This window comes from Callorhinus ursinus, unplaced genomic scaffold (assembly GCF_003265705.2).
Source record: "Callorhinus ursinus isolate GAN/ISIS: 27379988/994484 unplaced genomic scaffold, GSC_fseal_2.0 scaffold46, whole genome shotgun sequence".
Classification (NCBI taxonomy): domain Eukaryota; kingdom Metazoa; phylum Chordata; class Mammalia; order Carnivora; family Otariidae; genus Callorhinus; species Callorhinus ursinus.
Genome location: NW_027397108.1, coordinates 8,190,089 through 8,207,773, shown reverse-complemented (window position 1 = coordinate 8,207,773; position 17,685 = coordinate 8,190,089). Strand labels below are relative to the sequence as shown.

The window sequence follows — 17,685 nt, the reverse complement described above, 5'->3', positions numbered from 1 at the left end:
CACGCGCGCGCACACGCGCACCTCATGCACACAGATGCACACCACACCATCGTCTGCATCCACCACACAGGCAAGAGCACACCACCCACGGCACCCAGGCTGTGCACGCACACACACAGCACACGCACACACACACACACACACACACACATCGGCACAGATTTCAGACACCACACACCGAATCCGCACAACACACTGTACGTTCACACCGTACTAAGCATGAGTACACACATACACGCGTGCACGTGGCGGTCAAGCCCATTCCCACCCTGTGGGAGGAGACAAGACAGGGCCCCAGAGCTGTTACAAATATCCCCAAAGGCCACACCACCCCGAGCAGCCTCCACTCCAGGGCCCCAGCCAGGTTCCAGCCCCATGGTCCTTTGCTCGGGGCTGCAAGCTGTCAGCCTTGTACCTCTCGGGCTTCTCATCCCCATCCGAAGCTTTGGCTGGTGGACAGAGTGATTAATAAAAAATGAGGAAATGAATTACTGATGGGCTGATAAACATGGTTTGGCAGACACCTTGCCTTTGCAAGCAGGGAGGGCGGTCATGGTGAGGATTCTTCGGGGTGGGAAGGCTGGGTGGGACTGTCCTTCCCTGTGCATTTCACCAATGAGAACAAGGGCCAGGTAGGGGACCCGTCCAGAGCCAGCAGCCCCCGAGAGACCTCCAGGACCACAGCACAGAGATCCCCACCCCTGCCCGCCCACCCATCGCCCTCTCTGACCCAGAAGCCCAGCTGTGTGTGTCTGGCCTGGGCTCATGTGCCTTACACAACGGGAACCCCGGAGCCGTTCATTCATTCATCTGCTCCTACCAAAAGGACACAAACACAGGGCTGAGATCCTGAAGATGCAACCAGGGTGGAGAGAAGCTGTCTTCAGCGGAGCACTTGGGCATCCAGGAGGAGGTGACACTTAAGTGCTGGTTGAAAAAGAGCCAGTGCCCGAGACAGAGGGGGCAGGGGGCTGTGGCAGCAGGACCCCTCCTGCTCCAGAGCCCAGGAAGAAGCACCATGTGAGGATCTGTCCATTTGGCTCCCACAGCCACATCCCAAGCACGTCAAGGCACCAGGAGGCAGTCCTGCCCCTCTTTGCTCCCAATTCTGGCCACACCCTGAGCTCCGATCCACGCACCCACCTGAGGGCGTCCGATGGGGTAGTCTGAGTCCTTCCCCCCACACCCCCCCATCCCTCCCATGCCGAAGCTTGAGGCCTGAGGGGAGCAGAATGTATAGAACATTTCCATTCAGATATGAGGCCTGGTTTTCTCAAAGCATGCCCCCGGGAAGCACCTCGTGGCCAGGGCCTCTCTCATTGGGCTTTGCATGTTCTTTAGCATCCAGAAGGCAGCTCCCAAGGAAGAAGTCGGGAAAGCACTTGGCTCAGTCTGGCCTTGTGGTGACAAGCATGTGCCTTCTGAGGGATGTAGCAAAGGCCAACGCCTTCGCCATGGCCCGTCTGCCAAAAAGCCTCGCTGTTTTCCGTCTCCCACGCCCAACTGCGGGGAAGCAAATCTGGCTGGGCCCGGGCCCCACGAGCCTGACACCCCTAAACCAGGGCAGAGGGTCTGCCAAACGTGGGCACTGGCAGCACTCAGAGAAGAAGCACTGAGCAACACCCACCAGCTATTGGCACCGGGGTTCCCTGGAGGCCAGGACCATGGTGACTCTCCATTTGCTTTTGCAAGTTTTTCTCGACCTTCTAAGTTTTCAGGCATCATTTTGTGCCGGGGGAGCAGGGAGTGTTATAAAAGACACTAACGGGAGGAAGGAATGGAAATGGCCTTGATACAGAAGCGAAACTGTCAAGGTTTGGATGGGCTTTGGGACCTCGGCCGGCAGCTCTTTCAAGGAAGGTCCCGCAGAGCCATCACACTGCTCACGCAGGCAGCTCCACACAGATAGCCTCTGAGGAAGGCAGAGAAAGGGGCTACGTATGGCCAGGCACCCCTCGGTGCCACCCGTGCGACCAACGACTGGTCCATCCATCCATCTAAGCATCCGTCTGCCTGACCCTCCACACACTCAACCATGCATGCATCCATCTGCCCGTCCGTCTGTTCTCATCCCATCTTTCTGTCCTTCCACCCACTCATCTGTAGAAAGCACTTTTTTTACTTTACCTAACCAGCATCTGTCCCTCCCCAACCCGGCGGGGCTGTCAATCAGCACACGCCCTTTCCCTCCGTAGGAGTGGGCAGGTGTCTCGGGCCGAGCCAATCAGGATCTTCCCTGGGACATTAGCTAGGGAACTGTTCTTCTCCCCACTCGGGAGTCACTAGATGTCAGCCTCGAATTGCTTGCTGGTGGCAGTCACTGACAGCCTTGTGAAGAGAACCTGCCAACAAGTGAATCCCACCCAGGAAAAAGCAGAGCTGAGGACGGAGAAAGGCAGAGGCCTGGCGGCATCTGATGAGCCCAGAACCCACGGGGCCTGAAGGCAGCATCACCCTCAGTCAGTTCAATCATGCCCCTTCTTGCTAGTGTGCACTGGAGTTGGGCTTGTCACTTATGGGTAGAAAGGGGCAGGGGTCACACAAGCCCTTCTCATATGGCACCCGGTGATTTAGAACCTTCTAGATGCTCATCCCTGAATCAGATGAGGGTACCCTACAGACAAACAAGCCTTGCCCGTCCTGCCAGAGGCTGACCCCCCAGCTGGACAGGCATTTCTACAACAAAGCCACACAGCTCAGACATTAGGACAGCACGGGATCAAAAGGGGACAGACAAAGCCCCTATCACTAAGGTTCAGTTCCCCTATCTATAAAATGGAGACAGCATCCCTAACGTGCAGGGCTGCTCGAAGATCAGTGATGGAGTAAGCCATGTGAGCTGCCCACCCACAAGCCATTCCTACCCCCTTCTTTTTGATGGCCCAGGCTGCCCCCCCATGAAGTCTGAAAAGGTCAGAGACTCCTATTGCCAGCAACCCTGCAATTACAGCTGGGCAGATGACCAGGGCTGGACAAGTGGACTCAAGTTTGCTGAAATCTTCTGGGAAACACACTTCCCCAAAAGAGAAAAGAGCGAGAGAGCCCCCTTCCTCTTCCCATCCCACTTCTGGATATCATCATGTGAGAACGTGATGCTTGGAGCTATGGCAGCCAGCTTGCAACCATGAGGAAAGGGTCAAGAGAATCATTCTTGGATTTACCTGAAGGAAAAGGTCATCTCTTGTACACTTGGGGCTGGGAGCTGGGGTTTATACTCTCATTATTGGTTGTGGGAGGCAGTCTCATGAAGCAGATAAAAGAAGTGATTTCTGGAACCAGTCTTTTCGGATTCAAATCCGAGCTCTACTACTTGCTGGCTGTGTGACCTCAGGCAAGTTACTTGACCTCTCTGTGCTTCCATTTTCTCCTCTATAAAAATGGGAATACTTAGTAAGAGGCGAAAGATTTATGCGATCTGAAGAGAAACCAGAGCGTAAAATGGGAATACTTAGGAGTGTTAAATAATTTAGTACAGCTCGAAAACCTCTAGCACGGTGCTCGGCACAAAGAAAGTGCCCAACAGACATGAGGTGTAATTAGCCATCACAGTCAGAAAATGTAGGGGTCCGGGGTGGGGGGTAGGCTGGGACTGGGGGAAGCCGGGCAGGCACAGAGGCCCGGCCCGCGGGAGCCGAACAGGAGCCGTGAGTCTGCTCCCAGCCTTGGCACCGCGGAGGCTGCGCTGACTTACTCTGCGTTCCCCCTGCCAAGGCCGGAGCAGCTGGCTCCAGGCTGCCAATGACGCAGCCCGCCTGCCCCGCCCTCCACCCGCTGGCTGTGCCGCCCTTGCCCACCGAGAGCCAGGCTGGCGGCCCGCGAGGTGGGCGTCCTATCGGCCCGGGGGGCGGGTGGGGGGAGGACTCGGCCCCCGGTCCAGAGGTGCACCCCCCCCACCTCCCTGCAGGCAGCCTTCCCTCACTCCCCGCCAGTGAGCTTCACCTTCGGAGGAGAGAGCCGTGTCTCTCGGCCCCTCCCGCCACAGCCGAGTGTGAAAGCAATTCCACTTGGCAGCCTCGCAACAGTGAGTCAAAAACAGTTGTCTGGCTTGTCGGATGCCCAGGCCCTGCACAGCTCAGAGCAGGCTGCTGGGCTGGGGGCCACGTAACTCTCTCGGGTGTGCTCTCTCCAGCGAGGGCCGAACGCCCCAGGCTCAGGGTATGTGTGTGTTGGGGGTGGTGGTGGGGACCAGGGTGCTTTGCAGCAGGGTAAACGGAGGGAGAAGGAGGCTCACATCTTTCTGCACCATCTCCTCTTCTGCTCTCTGCTCCTCTGGGCTCAAGAACATGTTACTGCTGACCCCCCTCTGCTACCGAGAGGGGATCCGACATGACTGAGCTTCCCTCCCTCTCTGCTGGCTCTATGTGGTTCTCTCGGGGCTGGGACGCTGTAAGAATCGAGGACGCTAGGCACGGCCTGTAGGCAGGGACTTGGCCATTCACACACAACGCCTCCTGGCCTCTCCATGACGACCCAAGACACGGGCACTGTCACTCCCCCCATCTTAGAGGTGAGCACACTGAGGCTCAGCGCGTGTGAGTACCTTCCCGAAGTCACACAGCAAGTTCATGGACAGGCAGGAATTCAAACCCAGGCTTGGCTGACCTTAAAGCCAGGGCATTCACTGCACTGACTCAGCATTCCCAGAAGCTTCCGGAAGCAGGGCTTTGCCCTCCCCCTCCTGCACACTGCTGCCCAAGAACAGTGCTTATAATGCTCCCCTGCTCAGCAACCTTCCATGGCTCCCCAGCACCCACAGAAAAAAAACAAACCAAACCCTTTGCAGAGCCCTCCCCATCCCTGACTCCTGACATCAGCCCTGGAACCCACTGACTCTTCACCAGAGCCAAGCAAAGGGCTCCTTGAGAGCCTGGACTGCACACTGTCTCCTCCAGCAGGCTGGCCCACACCCACCGCAGGGCCTTTGTGCAGTGCCCTTCTCTGCCCACGGCCCCTCTGCCTACCTGCCACCTCCTTGGAGACCCTGCAGTGGCACCCCCACCATGCCCTCTCGTGCACGGATCTCTCCGCCGCTCCTCACTGCCCAGCATGATCCTTTCTTTGCGCTGAGTTCTGTTTAATGTTTGAGGCCTCTGACTAACCGGTGTGCCTGAGAGGGCAGGGCCACGCCTGTCCTGTTTACAGCTGTGCCCCCGTGCCAGCACGTGGCCAGGGTTTGGGGACCACTGAGTGAAGAAGTGTGTGAAAGAGCGTGTGTGAATGAGTCCCCATCTCCCGGGGCTCATGTGGGGCCAACACAGGTCCTGAGTCCTGGCTGGCCTGAAAGGAACCTCCACTGGGCCCAACCACCTCCACTCTGGCCCCAACCTCTCAGATCCTGCACACTACGCTCCCAGACCTGCCCCAACCATGTAGACTTCCCCAACCATGCCCATACACTCGTGCCGCTGGAATCACCCCTGCCCCCCCCACCCGGCCAACTCCTACCCATCCCTCAAGAGCCCCTGCAAGTATTGCCTCCTTTGCTAGGCAGAGCCAATCACACCCCCTCTGACACCCTGTGGCATGGACACACCCACTGTGAGGTCCACATGGGCTTGCCTTCACGGACCGTGGCACCCGCACCCAGCAGGTGCTTGCCACGCCTCCACAAGAGAGCCACCTCCTCTGCGTTCCTTCCCGGCATGCAGGCCTCCCCGACGGGACCAGAGCGCTGACGGCAGGGGTTGTTTTATTCACTGGTAAGTCCTCAGTGCAAGTTCTAATGCCTGTTGGATGGATGGATGGACCAACAGATGGGCAGATGGGGGGATGAATAGAAAGGAAGGAGAGATGGATGGATGGATGGATGGATGGATGGATGGATGGAAAGAAGGACTCAGGTAAGACAGATCTATAAATGGCTGGAAGAAGGAAGGAGAGGCAGACAGATGGATGACAGATGCACGCAAGCATGGATGATGGAAGGAGAAATGGATGGATGGGTGGGTGAAGAATGGATGGAGGGAGCGAGGGAGGGAGGAGGGAAGGGTAGACGAGCAGGCAGGCAGGCAGCTGGGTAAGGAGAATGAGCACTGACCGTATTACTCCTTCACGGGTCCCCCCCCGCTTTCTGATCAGATGAAGAACCCCACAGAGGAGTCTCCCCTGCCCTCACTGGCAAGGGCTGCCACTGCTCTAAGCAGAGGGCAGGGGTGGTATCTCCTTAGCAATCCATCCACACAAACCCACACAGCTCCCCCACCGGGGCCATCAGGACCAGCCCCACAGACAGTGTGGTGAGGCTCGTACCAACTCATCTCCTAGCAGAGGACACTCACGGAGCCCTTGCTACATACAGAGGACCCTCCTTGGAGACTCCACACAGCCTGAGCTCTAAAACAGCGCCAGGCAACAGACTGTTCCCTCACCTTATCAAGAGGGAAACTGAGGCCCAAAGAGGCTAGACGCTTACCCAGAGTCACATAGGCGCAGGGGACTGAACCAGGATTTGAACCCAGGCAGCGTGGCTTCAGGGCCCGCACACTTGGCCCCTCGGCTGCCGGCAGGCCCCAGGCTTGGTTGCCATGTCCCACCTGCCCGCTCCCTGGCATATTTCCACTCTCACCGTTCCTCATCTTAATCCTACATAGGATTTCTTACTTCACGGTTTCCCTTCAATCAACTCACCTTCTTAGCTTAAATAAATTTGAAATGTATATGATGACCACAAAAGGAAAATTGGTATTAACTAACATAAATAGAAGGTGACACTAAAAATCCATACCATGAAAATGAAGCAGTGTTGTTCAGTTTTAGCCAAATACTAATCCCAAAGAAGGCTCTGGGCCTGAGGCCTAAGAGATCAGCGAGTGTGGTAGTTTTAAAAAATACGTCCACAGATGCTCCAACACGCTTCCCGTGAAGAGGTGGAGCCCTTGAGTATGGGCCAGACTTAGTGATTCACTACCAACGAGGAGAAGAGGGCGGGAGTCACAGCGTGTGGCTTCTGAGACCACGTCATTTACAGGCAAAGAGCTTCCTCCTGGTTCTCTCCTAGATCACTCGCTCTGCAAAGCCAGCTGCTCGGCAGAGAGCCCCCCGTGGCAAGGCACTGAGCCCTCCTGCCACCAGCGAGCACTGGACTGAGGCCTCCAGCCACCGATGTGAGGGCGCCATCTTGGCAGCTGGTCCTCCAGCCTCAGTGGAGCCTTCGGCTGAGACCACAGCCCCAGGCACCTCACTGATTACAGTCTCATTGGAGACCTGGAGCCAGAATCACCTGGCCGAGCCACTCCCCACAGAGACTGTGAGACAAGAGCTCTTTGTTTGAAGCTGCAACATTCTGGGGTGTTTTGTTACACCGCGCACGACAGATAACTCACACAGCCAGTGGGAGAGAGGCACGCGAGACGGCAATTCCAAACCGAGACCTTCTTTCAAGTAGTTGGGAGGATCAAAGAGCAACTGGAAGGGTAAGAGGTGGACCCTGACACTATATTCGCTATCATGAACATTATTCATTACGGTGCCTCTCCCGTCTGCTCCCCACCAAGCCGCCAGAGGGAGGGGGCTGCATGAATCAGCTCACATCTTCCCGGGGAGCTTCCCCAACAGACGCCCTTCCCACTCAGAGTGAACGCCCAGCGCTCCACGTCCTCCAGCCCCTACTGACTGCTCAGACCCCACCACCCCTGCCCCGCTCTCCCTCCTCCCTGCTCCTCATCCATTCCAGCCACACGGGCCTCCTGCTTTCCCCACAAAACCCCAAACTCATTCCCACTTCTTCTGGGCTTCTGCACTGACAGTTCTTCTGGTCCCTCTGACAGGACCACTCCTCCTTGGTCTGGCCCTCGCTCCATTCAGTGCTTTGCTTGGAGGCCCCTGACCACAGTATCTCCTAGTCGGTCCCCACGAGGCCCTGTTCCCTGCTTCCGACCCTCATTGGCTTCACAGCTACGCACAGCACTGACCTCCACGTGATACCACGATGCACACTTACTCCCTCGTCACTGTCTGCTGCTCTGCAGAAGGGAATCGCGACTGGGGCCGGGCTGGGTCCATGTGGCTCGCAGCTCCCCCTCCCCTATGCAGAGCAGGGCCTGCACATAGTAGGTGCTCAGTGAGCCTCTGTGGGATGAATGCTAAAGCCTCCCCATCCTGCCTAGCGTGTGGCACCCAGGAAACCAGGGAGTCAGACTCAAACTGAACGAAGTTATAAACCCGACCTGGAACAGACCACGCTAATTTGTAGAGCCTCGAGCTAAACCCAAATATAAAAATGCTTCTCGGCTGCCAACCAGACCGAGGATTTTTTTTTTTTTTTTAATGAGTTTGGCTCCAGGAATCTCTCCTCTATGTTCCTAAACCTCGTCTTCCCTCGCTTCTCCCCTTCTGCCTGTTCTCCATAGTCGCTGCCATCACCAGCCAGCGATTCCTCCCAGGGCTCTCTGCGCCTTTGTTCTCCCTGCGGCATTGAAGGGTGCCTCCCCCACTGCCCGATGCAGGAACCTCGGTGGGGGCCCCTCCTCCACCAGCCTTTGAGTGGTGCCAGGCTTTGCCCCGGGAAGCTGAGGGAAGGAGCGTCTTTGCTCCAGAACATCTTAACAATGGTCCTGAGAATGGGCACAGGGTTTCCATCAGGGATGATGAGAACGTTCTAGAATGAAATGGGCATGGCCCTAAGGGTTGCACAACAGTGTGGAAGTACTTAACACCACTAGACCATACCCTGGAAAATGGTTACAGTGGTAAATTTTACATTGTGTTTGTTTAATGTTCATTTTTTTACACAACAAAAAAAGTGTTAAAAAAAAATGGTGCTGGCCCCATTTGGCATCATCAAGTTCAGGAGTTCGAAGAATTTAAAATTGACAATGATGCTAGGTTTGAAGACATTTTTCTGCATTTCTCTGAGATAGAACAGATCGCTTTGATTCCTGCCTGGCCAGCAAACCGACTTCTCCTTCCTAAGACAACGAAGAAAACAATCAAGATCAACCTGGTAACAGTGCCCACTGAAACATCTCACAAACGTGCTTCTGGGGTAGACAATATACAGTTTAACATTTTTTATTTTCCTCTTTTGTAGGCAAAATTAAAATAGAGAGAGGAGAAGAAACGTCACTGTAGGCACGGAGCCCGGGGGTGAATCTGGTGAATCTGGTGAGTCCACCAGTGGGGAAGGCACGCTGAGCCAGAGTGGCCGCCCCCAGGAAGGAGACCAGTGAGACAGAAAATAAATAAACAAAAGCTTCCCAACTTAGGACAGAGGGTTTGCAACACGGATGCTCCTCTGTCGGCAGCCCATGCGGCGAGCCTCAGATGTATTTGTAATTGGGCCACGGTTTTCGGCTTCCCGGCTACGTGTGTGTTCGAGGAGGTGCTTGACTTGGTCACAGTGTCCAAGCTGCCTGATCCGACAGAGACATTGGCACATGGCTACTGGAAGGGGGAACCAGCTGCTTGGAAACACAGGACTAACTGCCCCCGCCCCCGCCAACCAGCAACATCTTTCCCAGATCTAAAGCTGCTGGTAGGCCAGTTTCAACCACTGAGGGTGTCCTGGAGAGCATCGGACCCCCCATTGTGTGCCTCCAGCCCCACCTGTGGTCCTGCCAGCCACTTGGCCAATTCACTGGCAGACAGGGCCAGCCCGGAGTTGGGGAGTCCTGCTCTGGCCCCTACTCAGGGGCTGGGCGTGGCAGACTGAGGTTCTGGACCATTCTGGCCCCGAGCATCCGATGGAGGAAGAGGCTGGGGCCTCCGCCCTGAAGCACATGAGGCTGCTGCACCTGGGGCCTCAGGGGTGGGCAGAGGGGCAATGGAGGGCTGGGCAGGTGCCTGCCAGCAGGGGTGCAGCTCAGAGGAAGGGAGACGTGGAACCGGCCTCCTGTCTTCTCCCCTCTCCCAGGGACCCCCAGCAGACCCTTGGCTGCCCCGTGGCCTGGTGGGTGTAGGCCTCCCCCGCCCTCCCTGAGGCTGGCCCAGCCAGATAGGGGTGACCCTGGGGAAGAAGGGCTGGGCCGGCAGCTGAGTCAGCTCCCGCCAGGTCAGGCAGAGAGCTGACCTCCCCACCCAGAGGCGGGAAAACGCCCGTCTCCAACCAGGGCCTGCCCAGCCCAGGCAAGGAGCCCGAGTGCCATCAGCAATCCCTGCCACGGTACCAGGAGGCTGGGGGCCGCGCCCCACCCGCCTGCAAGGCGCTCCTCTCTGGACTTGGGTTAGTTACAGGGCTGGCTGCTATTTTAAATCCCTGGCTGGTTTGGCTTGTTTAGGAAGCCCCAGCAGAGAGGGCTGAGCAGGCTGAGCCCCTGAGGGGATGTGGGCTAGGGGGCAGCCCTGGCTGGGGGTCTGGGGTCTGCTGCCATTTGAACGGGGGACCAATTAATCCCTGCGGGGGCGTGGGACATGTGGCTCGCCCTGTACAGAAGCTGTGTGTGGGTGTGTGTGTGTGTGTGTGTGTGTGTGTGTGTGTGTGTGTGTCGGGGGCGGGGGGGGGGGGGGCCGTTCAGTAGCCTGCAGCTGACCTCCCCAGCAAACGAGCCACACAGTGGGCTCCTCGTGGGTGACCAGGCTCCGCCCCTCCCCCCCCAGCAGGGACAGCTGCAGGCTGCCCCTGCCCTCCCCTGGCCTCCCTGCCTAGAGCAGGGGCTGAGCCACTTGACCTTGGAGGGCTGGTCTACTCCAGGATTTTACGGTTGGGGGCCTGGTTTTCCCAGCCACGGTGTCTCAGAGAGAGGACAGCCCGGAGGACGTGGAGTGGCCACAAAGGCTTGGCTGTTCTCCCATGTGCCTCACTGGGCTGGGGAGGAGAGGGGGGGGCTGCTGTGGGGGCACAGGCGGGGTGGGGGCGGGGCAGGAGGAAGCTGGAAGGAGCCAGGGAGCAGGGAGGACGTTTTGGGAAGGCTTCTTGAAGAAAGGGGTGGGGAGAGACACAGAGACACAGAGACAGACACGGAGGCACAGAGAGACATGCAGAGACAGAGACCGAGAGACACATACTGAGAGAGAAACAGAACAGACAGAGAAACCCAAAGACAGAGACAAAGAGAACGGGAGAAGGCACACAACACGGCGGCGGGAGAAGGCGCTAGAAGGCCGACATGTGTGTGGTGAGGCTGAAGTTCAAAAAGGAGGGGAAGAGGTGGTTTGACGACCAAAGTCATTGAAAAATTTTTGGCACAGCTGCCCCGAGGCTCCTGGCCGCGGGCCCGGCTCCGCACTGAACTTAAACAAACCCCTGTAGCAGCCATCTGCTTGATTTTAAAATAAATCAAACAGTCTGCTGAGCCGGGTGATCGAGTTTCCATCTGTGCCGCCGCTCGCTCGCCGGCTTGGAGCCGCGCTTGCCTCTCCCAGCCAAGCCTCCTGGCAACATGTGGGCCGGTAATTCCTCCAGGAGCAGGGGAAACCGGACCCCCGCCCGCCCAGGCCTAACTGAAACCAAGTGCTATTTTTACAGCCACCCACGGCAGAGGGGGGGGGGGGACCGAAGAGCGCTCTGAACACCCAGGCACGGGGTTGTGCTGAGCGGCTTCGGCCCACAGGGTCCCCCCCCCACCGCCCCGAGAGAAAGGGCTGAGGGGCCGAGCGGGGGGTGCTGGGCCCTCCGGGGACAAAATGATGCTCCCGCGTCTGGGCAGCTGCGGCTTGCTGGGGGTGGCGCCCGCCCGGGGTCCACCTGGAGCAGCCCAAAATAGCAGCAGGGATTCCCCCCCTTCCTTCAGGCTGGGGTCACCCTGGGAAGTGCTGCCCACCTGTCCCTAAGTCCAGGAGACCAGGGGAGCCTGCCTTCCCCAGCCCAGGCCGGAAACAAAGAAGGAGAAACACCAGCCCGGCAGGCTTCAGTGACCCCATCTGCTCAATGGGCATAAAGCAGCCTTCCTGGTGGTCTTGGAGGAGCAAAGAGGGGGGCCCACGATCCTGCGGCTGCAGCTGGCTCATGGGGCCTTTATACGATTTGATTTGAGGAAACACAGAAAGGAGAGAAATGACCACAGGAAAAGGGTCCCCCACCCTACTCTGAAGGACAGGATCTGAGATGGTGAACGGGCCCTGGCTGCCAGCTAAGCAAGCTGGGGTCTCTGTCCCCAGCCAGATGCCTCCATTCCACAATCAGACTGCCCTCTGATCCTGCCAGAGGTTCCCTGGTGCCAGGAGGGAGGTGTGTGGGTGAGGAGGGACCCCAATCTTACCCACCCCTCAACACATGAACCATGGCAGGCCAGGAGAGGGAGTCCACAGCTCTAGACCCTGGGCCACCTCTCCCACAGTGTGTGGCTTTGGGCAAGCTGTGCTCCCTCTGAGCCTGGGATCCCCTGTCCCTTCCCCTCCAACAAACACAGGCGGTGGCGGCAGAGTGGATGGCTTGGGGACCACGGCCGTTCCGAGGGATGGCCAGGCTTCTGCACCTAGAAGCTTCCCCTGGATTGCCCTGCCAATGCTTCTCTCCTCAGCCCCCAGTGCAGCCCAGAAATGAAGACAAGCGGGTTCCAACAGGCACAGCATGCGCCCCTGGTCAGGCACACCTGGCTTCCCACCTCCCCCCACCCCATCATCTCCAGGCACAGGCTCTGTAGACCGCTGCTGGTGCAAGTGTCCTGCTACACTTCATACCCTCCTGGCCACCTGTGCGGTCAGGGCCTCCTCTCCCCCATTTCCCAGGTGGGGAAACTGAGGCAGAGAGCGGTCGAGTCAATTGCTGAAAGGTTACCCCGGGATAACAACGGTGCAGACCCAGCCCCCTCTAATGTCACACGCTCAACCATCGTGCCCCCTCCCTTCTCCCTGGGTGGGCGGGCCTCTCTGACTCCCCAGGCCAGCTCTGGCTGCTCATCAACCCAGTTAGCCTTTGTCGGGACCCACACAAAGGTCAGGCATACCGCTTCCCTTAGGCCACCCTGCTCATTCCCCAAGAACACCCAAAGAAGGGATGCTGCAGACCCACTTTGCAGCTGGGGACACTGCAGGCCCGTACGTGGCCCAGAGCCAGACGGGCAGCAAGGGGCAGGGTGGGGACGTGAGCAGTGGGCACTCTGGCCTGGGCTGTACCGGTGTAGTGCCCCTACCCGCCCCCTGCCCCCAGAAGCCAGGACTGGGCCAGGAGGGGAGGGCGCGCATGCAGGGAGGGAAGGGGCCACGGGGGCTGCTCCGAGAGTCACCCTGCCCTCCTCCCCCTGCCGCACCCCTGCCCTTCCTATCCTCCCCCCACGGCCCCTGATGTCCCCCTCATGCATTCAACAAACAGACCGCGCACCTACTGCGTGCTGCCCCACCACCAGCCCCACTGAGGCCCCAAGGCCGCAGGAAAGACGCGCTCATCTTTGGCAGCAGGTGCAGTAGGAGGGAGTGTGCCAGCACCAAGGAGGGGGGGCAAAGGCAAGGTCCAACGGGAGCGTGCACTGCTGTCCCACACGCTGGGGGGCTTGAACGACAGAAACCCGTTCCCTTGGTTTGGAGAGGTCGGAGATCCCGCTCCTTCCCGTGGGCTCCGGGGTGGATCCTCCCTGCCTCTTCTAGCTCCTGGCGTGCCCCGGCTGGCCGCAGCTTCACCGCCGCCCCCCTGCCCTCGCCGCCACCGACCTCACGTGACCCTGTGTGTGTGCGTGTCTCCCTCTTTCTGCAGGGACAGTGGCCGGGGGACTCATGGCCATCCTACGCCAGGGCGGCCTCCTCGGTACTCGACCGCGTCTGCAGAGGGCTTCTTCCCAAATAAGGCCACGCTCACGGGTTCGGGGGACATGAACCTGGGGGGCCCTTCAGCCCAGGACAGTCCGCGTCCCTGCGGTGCGGCGACCTGAGCACATCTCCCTGGGAGAAGAGAAGCCGTCTCTGTGGAGATGGGCCCAGCAGGCATTCCACTCACTGAACCCAATACTTGGATGATGTCAATCTTTTTTTCCGTCTCTGGACTCCAAACAGCCAGACCCTATTATGGGATATTATGTACCCAGAGGAAGGGCGCCAGTGCCGGCCCCCAGCCTGGCAAGAGACGCCCTAGGATGGCCTCCGCCTCGCTTTAGCAGGGCTCGCTCGCTCGTGGAACCAGTCACAGAAAACCTCTGTGGGGACGACCAAGGCCTCCGTTCCCACACCACTGACTCAGCGCATCTGTCAGCAGCCCGCCGACCTCTACCCTCAGGGCCTGTGAGCCCCAGCTGCCTGCAGGCGCCGGCCCCCCTGCCCCCGGCCCAGGGCTTCCTCCGAGGCTCCCAGCTCCCGTGAGAACCGCAGCGCTGAGTCTGAGCCCAGAGGATGGCCTTCGAGGTGGCCCCCGCAAGCATGCCGCTGGGGGTGGGAGCCCAGGCTCCACCGGCCTGGCTGACTGGGGCACTCGGCGGCTACCGGGACGCTTCTGGAAAGGTGCTGTTCAAGGACGAAAATGCACAAAGTGCACAGACAGGTTCTCTGCACGGCTATTTATCTGAGAGAGAGAGCATGCGAGGGAGGGCAGACGGAAAAGGAAAGAGACCACCAAGCAGACTCCCCACTGAGCGTGGAGCGTGAAATCAAGAGTCGGGTGCTTAATGGACTGAGCCGCCCAGGCATCCCTGCCCCCGCCGTGTCCCCAGGCCCGGCTCGTCTTATTAAATGTGAAGGAGGCAATTCTCCTGCTTCTGAGCTGCACTCCCGTGTCTTGCTGCCACCATCTGTGACCTCTGTGGGTGACACCTTCTTATCCCACATGGAACTGGTGCTACCATCGAACATGGCGAGACCAGGGGTGGCATAAGGGCAGCGAGGACGAAAGGGTCTGGAGTAGGGGATCCAGCCTCTGGTATCGAGGACCCACGAGGCAGGCGTGGGGTGGCCTGTCCAAGGCCTCACAGCTCCCCTGAGTTGGAGCCGGGTGCTGGCCCAGGCCTTAGCCCAGCCTCCTTGCTGCCCCCTTGGGGCAGAGCATCTCAGTCAGGGCCTCCTTCCCAGCAGCTAATGGAACCTGCGAACTCTGGGGTCTCATGGCAATGGGGAGCCAAAGGCTTCTGTGCCCCATGGCGCCAGGGTCGCTTGAAACACAACCCGTTGAATGGCTTCCATTTGGTGGAGGATGCCTGACATGGGCTGAACTATGTCCCCCAAATTCCTATGGCGAAGTCCTAACCCCCAATACCTCCAAATGTAACGCTATTTGGAAATAGGGCCTTCAAAGAGGTGATGAAGTTAAAATGAGGCCATTAGGGTAGGCCCTGATCCATCATGACTGCTGTCCTTCTAAGCGGTTGGGACACAGATGCGGAGGGAGGACCGTGTGAAGACACGGGGAGAAGGTGGCGCCTGCAGGCCCAGGAGAGAGGCCTCAGGGCACAGCAGCCCTGCCCACGGTGGGGGCTTGTACCTCCAGCCTCCAGCAGTGCGAGAAAGATGCATCTCGGTTGTTGAAGCCCCCGGCCTGGGGCGCGGCTCGGGCCATCCCCAAGAACTAGCCAGCCACCCACAGCCGTGAGGGCACCCACCTCGTCACAGGGTGACATCTGAAGATGCTCAGCAGCACATGAACGGGGGATGTCTGGGTTTTATTATCCTACTGTTGGACATTTAGAATATCCCCCCCACCGCCATTATAAATAACAGTGCAAGGGCGCCTGCGTGGCTCAGTCGGTTAGGCATCCCACTCTTGGTTTCGGCTTGGGTCATGATCTCAGGGTGGTGAGATCGAGTGCCACATCGGCCTCTGCACTGAGCATGGATTCTGTTTGAGATTCTGCCCCTCCCCCTGCTCGCATTGTCTCTAAAATAAAATCTTAAAAAGAAGGAAAAAAAAAAAGACAAGCCAGTGACAGCAGTAAAGTGTCTCAGGCAGAGGGTGGTCCCCATCACCTCCCGAACGCAGCCACATCAGCTTTCCAAACTCCCTTCCAGCCTGAACGTACATGACACACTTCCTCACAGGGGTAACGAAGACATGTACGTGGCTTTGGGATCCGCTGCTCTGTCATTTGTTTGAGGGCATTGGCGCCTCTCTCCCTGAGTGAGCTCCAAGGTGGTCAGTCCGAGCCATACCACCTTCCACGTGAGGGACACACGGCATTCTTCTTACCCATATCGGGCTGTTGGACGTTTAGAATTCTCCCCACGATGATAAACAGTGCAAAGAGCATCCTTGTATTTCCATCCTTACAAGCTACTTTCTCAGGATGCGTTTTCAGAAACGGGATGGTGGGTCCCACAGAGGCGTGTCTGTAAAGCCCTTGTTAGATACTGACAAACGGTTTGGGGGAAGACACAGTATGATTCAGATTCATGCTGCCACTAGCAACAGAAATGAGCCTTAGTTAAGCAACGTCACCAGCACCGGGTCTTACCACTTTTCTGGGATTTTAATAGTTTTCATGTACCTATTTCCCTATATACTTATTACTTGTGTTTTTTGTCATTTGAACTACTTGTCCAAACTCCCTCTCAACTTTTTTTTTTTTTGTAAATAGCTAAACCCTGGAAGCAAGAAAGTTCAGAACTAGCCTCTGGTGGCCGACAGGTTCAGGACACCAAGGGGTCACTTTTTATGCCTGGTGCCTGACCCGTGGCAAGGGACAGGCTCTCTCCACGGCCTTCCCAGCCTCAGCTGCTTCTACTGCTAGGGTAGGCCCTGCAGGCAACGTCTGGGCCGCCTGCCTGGGGCCCCTCGTCCCCGCCTCAGGTCACGTGCTCTGGCTGCGCCCATGTGGCTCAGATATAGGGTTGCAGAATGTGGGCCAAGCAGCTGCAGGGACACCGCTTTGCCTTGCGTGACCCATGGGCTGGCCCCGGAGAAGCAGGTGCTGCTGAAGCTGATTCTGGGACTCTGGGTTGCTCCGGAGGCCCCCTTCCTAATTTGGGGCACGTGAAGCTACCGGGGGAGAGGATGGGAGGGGGCAAATGGCAAGGGGAATGCCCATGCCAGCCGGAGACCAAGAGAGAGGCAGAAAAAGCCAGGGACAGCAGACCGAATCTGGGCTTCCGTCACACTCAGAGTAACTGGGTGGGGGCAGAAGGCAGAGAAGCCAGGCAGCAAGCCACGGGGGTGGTTCAAAACGAGGACACTGGTGGTCTGGGCGCAAATCCTGACGCTGCCCTGACCAGCTCCAACGCCGTGGGCGGGTGCCCTCGTCCCCTCGGGTTGAAGTTTCCTTATCTGTAAAATGGGATCATAGTGCCTATCAGGCAGGGTGGTCGTCAGAGATAATGGGGCCCATCTGTGTGCAGCTCAGCAGGCCCGGGCCACAGTCCGTGCTCAGAAAACACAGACACACGGCAAGCCCACAGCCCACCCTGCTCGTCTACAGCAGGTTCCAGCAAGCTGCAACCCACCCACCAGCTGAGCCAAGACAGTTCTCACGGTTTTAAGGGAGTATTTGTTACACAGGTAAGTAAAGAAAGAAAAAAAGAAGAATATGGGGCAGAAACCCAGAGACTGGCCCACGGAGCCGAAAACGTTTACCATCTGGTCTTTTAAGAAGCAGTTTGCCAACTCCTGGTCTGGAGGCCCCCAAGTTTCCCGCAGAATTGTTTGAAAGGGGACAGGTGGTGTATGGGGTAAGGACTCAAAAGAGTGAGTAGAGAGGACAGCAAGAAGTCAGCGGTGCAGGTGCAGGGCTGCCTTGAAGGACCCGTGTGCTCAGAGAAGGTGCCGGGCCCGGGAGTCAGCACCTGCTCGGATCTTCACGGTGGAAATGGCTGGAGGAAGGTGCTGTTGCCCACCAACCCCCACCCCAGTGTGCACAGGAGCCTCGGCTGAGATGCTGCAGAATGAGGCCGCAGCCGCGGGGC

At 58.1% G+C, this 17,685-nt stretch overlaps 1 protein-coding gene and 1 long non-coding RNA gene across 6 annotated transcripts in view; one reads left to right on the top strand and one right to left on the bottom strand.

The window, feature by feature from the left end:
- GSE1 (Gse1 coiled-coil protein) overlaps positions 1-17,685 on the bottom strand; it is a 398,424-nt gene that overhangs the window by 347,713 nt on the left and 33,026 nt on the right. The gene's annotated exons all lie outside the window — the stretch shown is intronic.
- On the top strand, positions 5,499-10,084 carry LOC141370828 (uncharacterized). Its single transcript, XR_012375237.1, has 3 exons — positions 5,499-5,699; positions 6,998-7,412; positions 9,029-10,084. It is a non-coding gene; the product is annotated as an uncharacterized lncRNA (long non-coding RNA).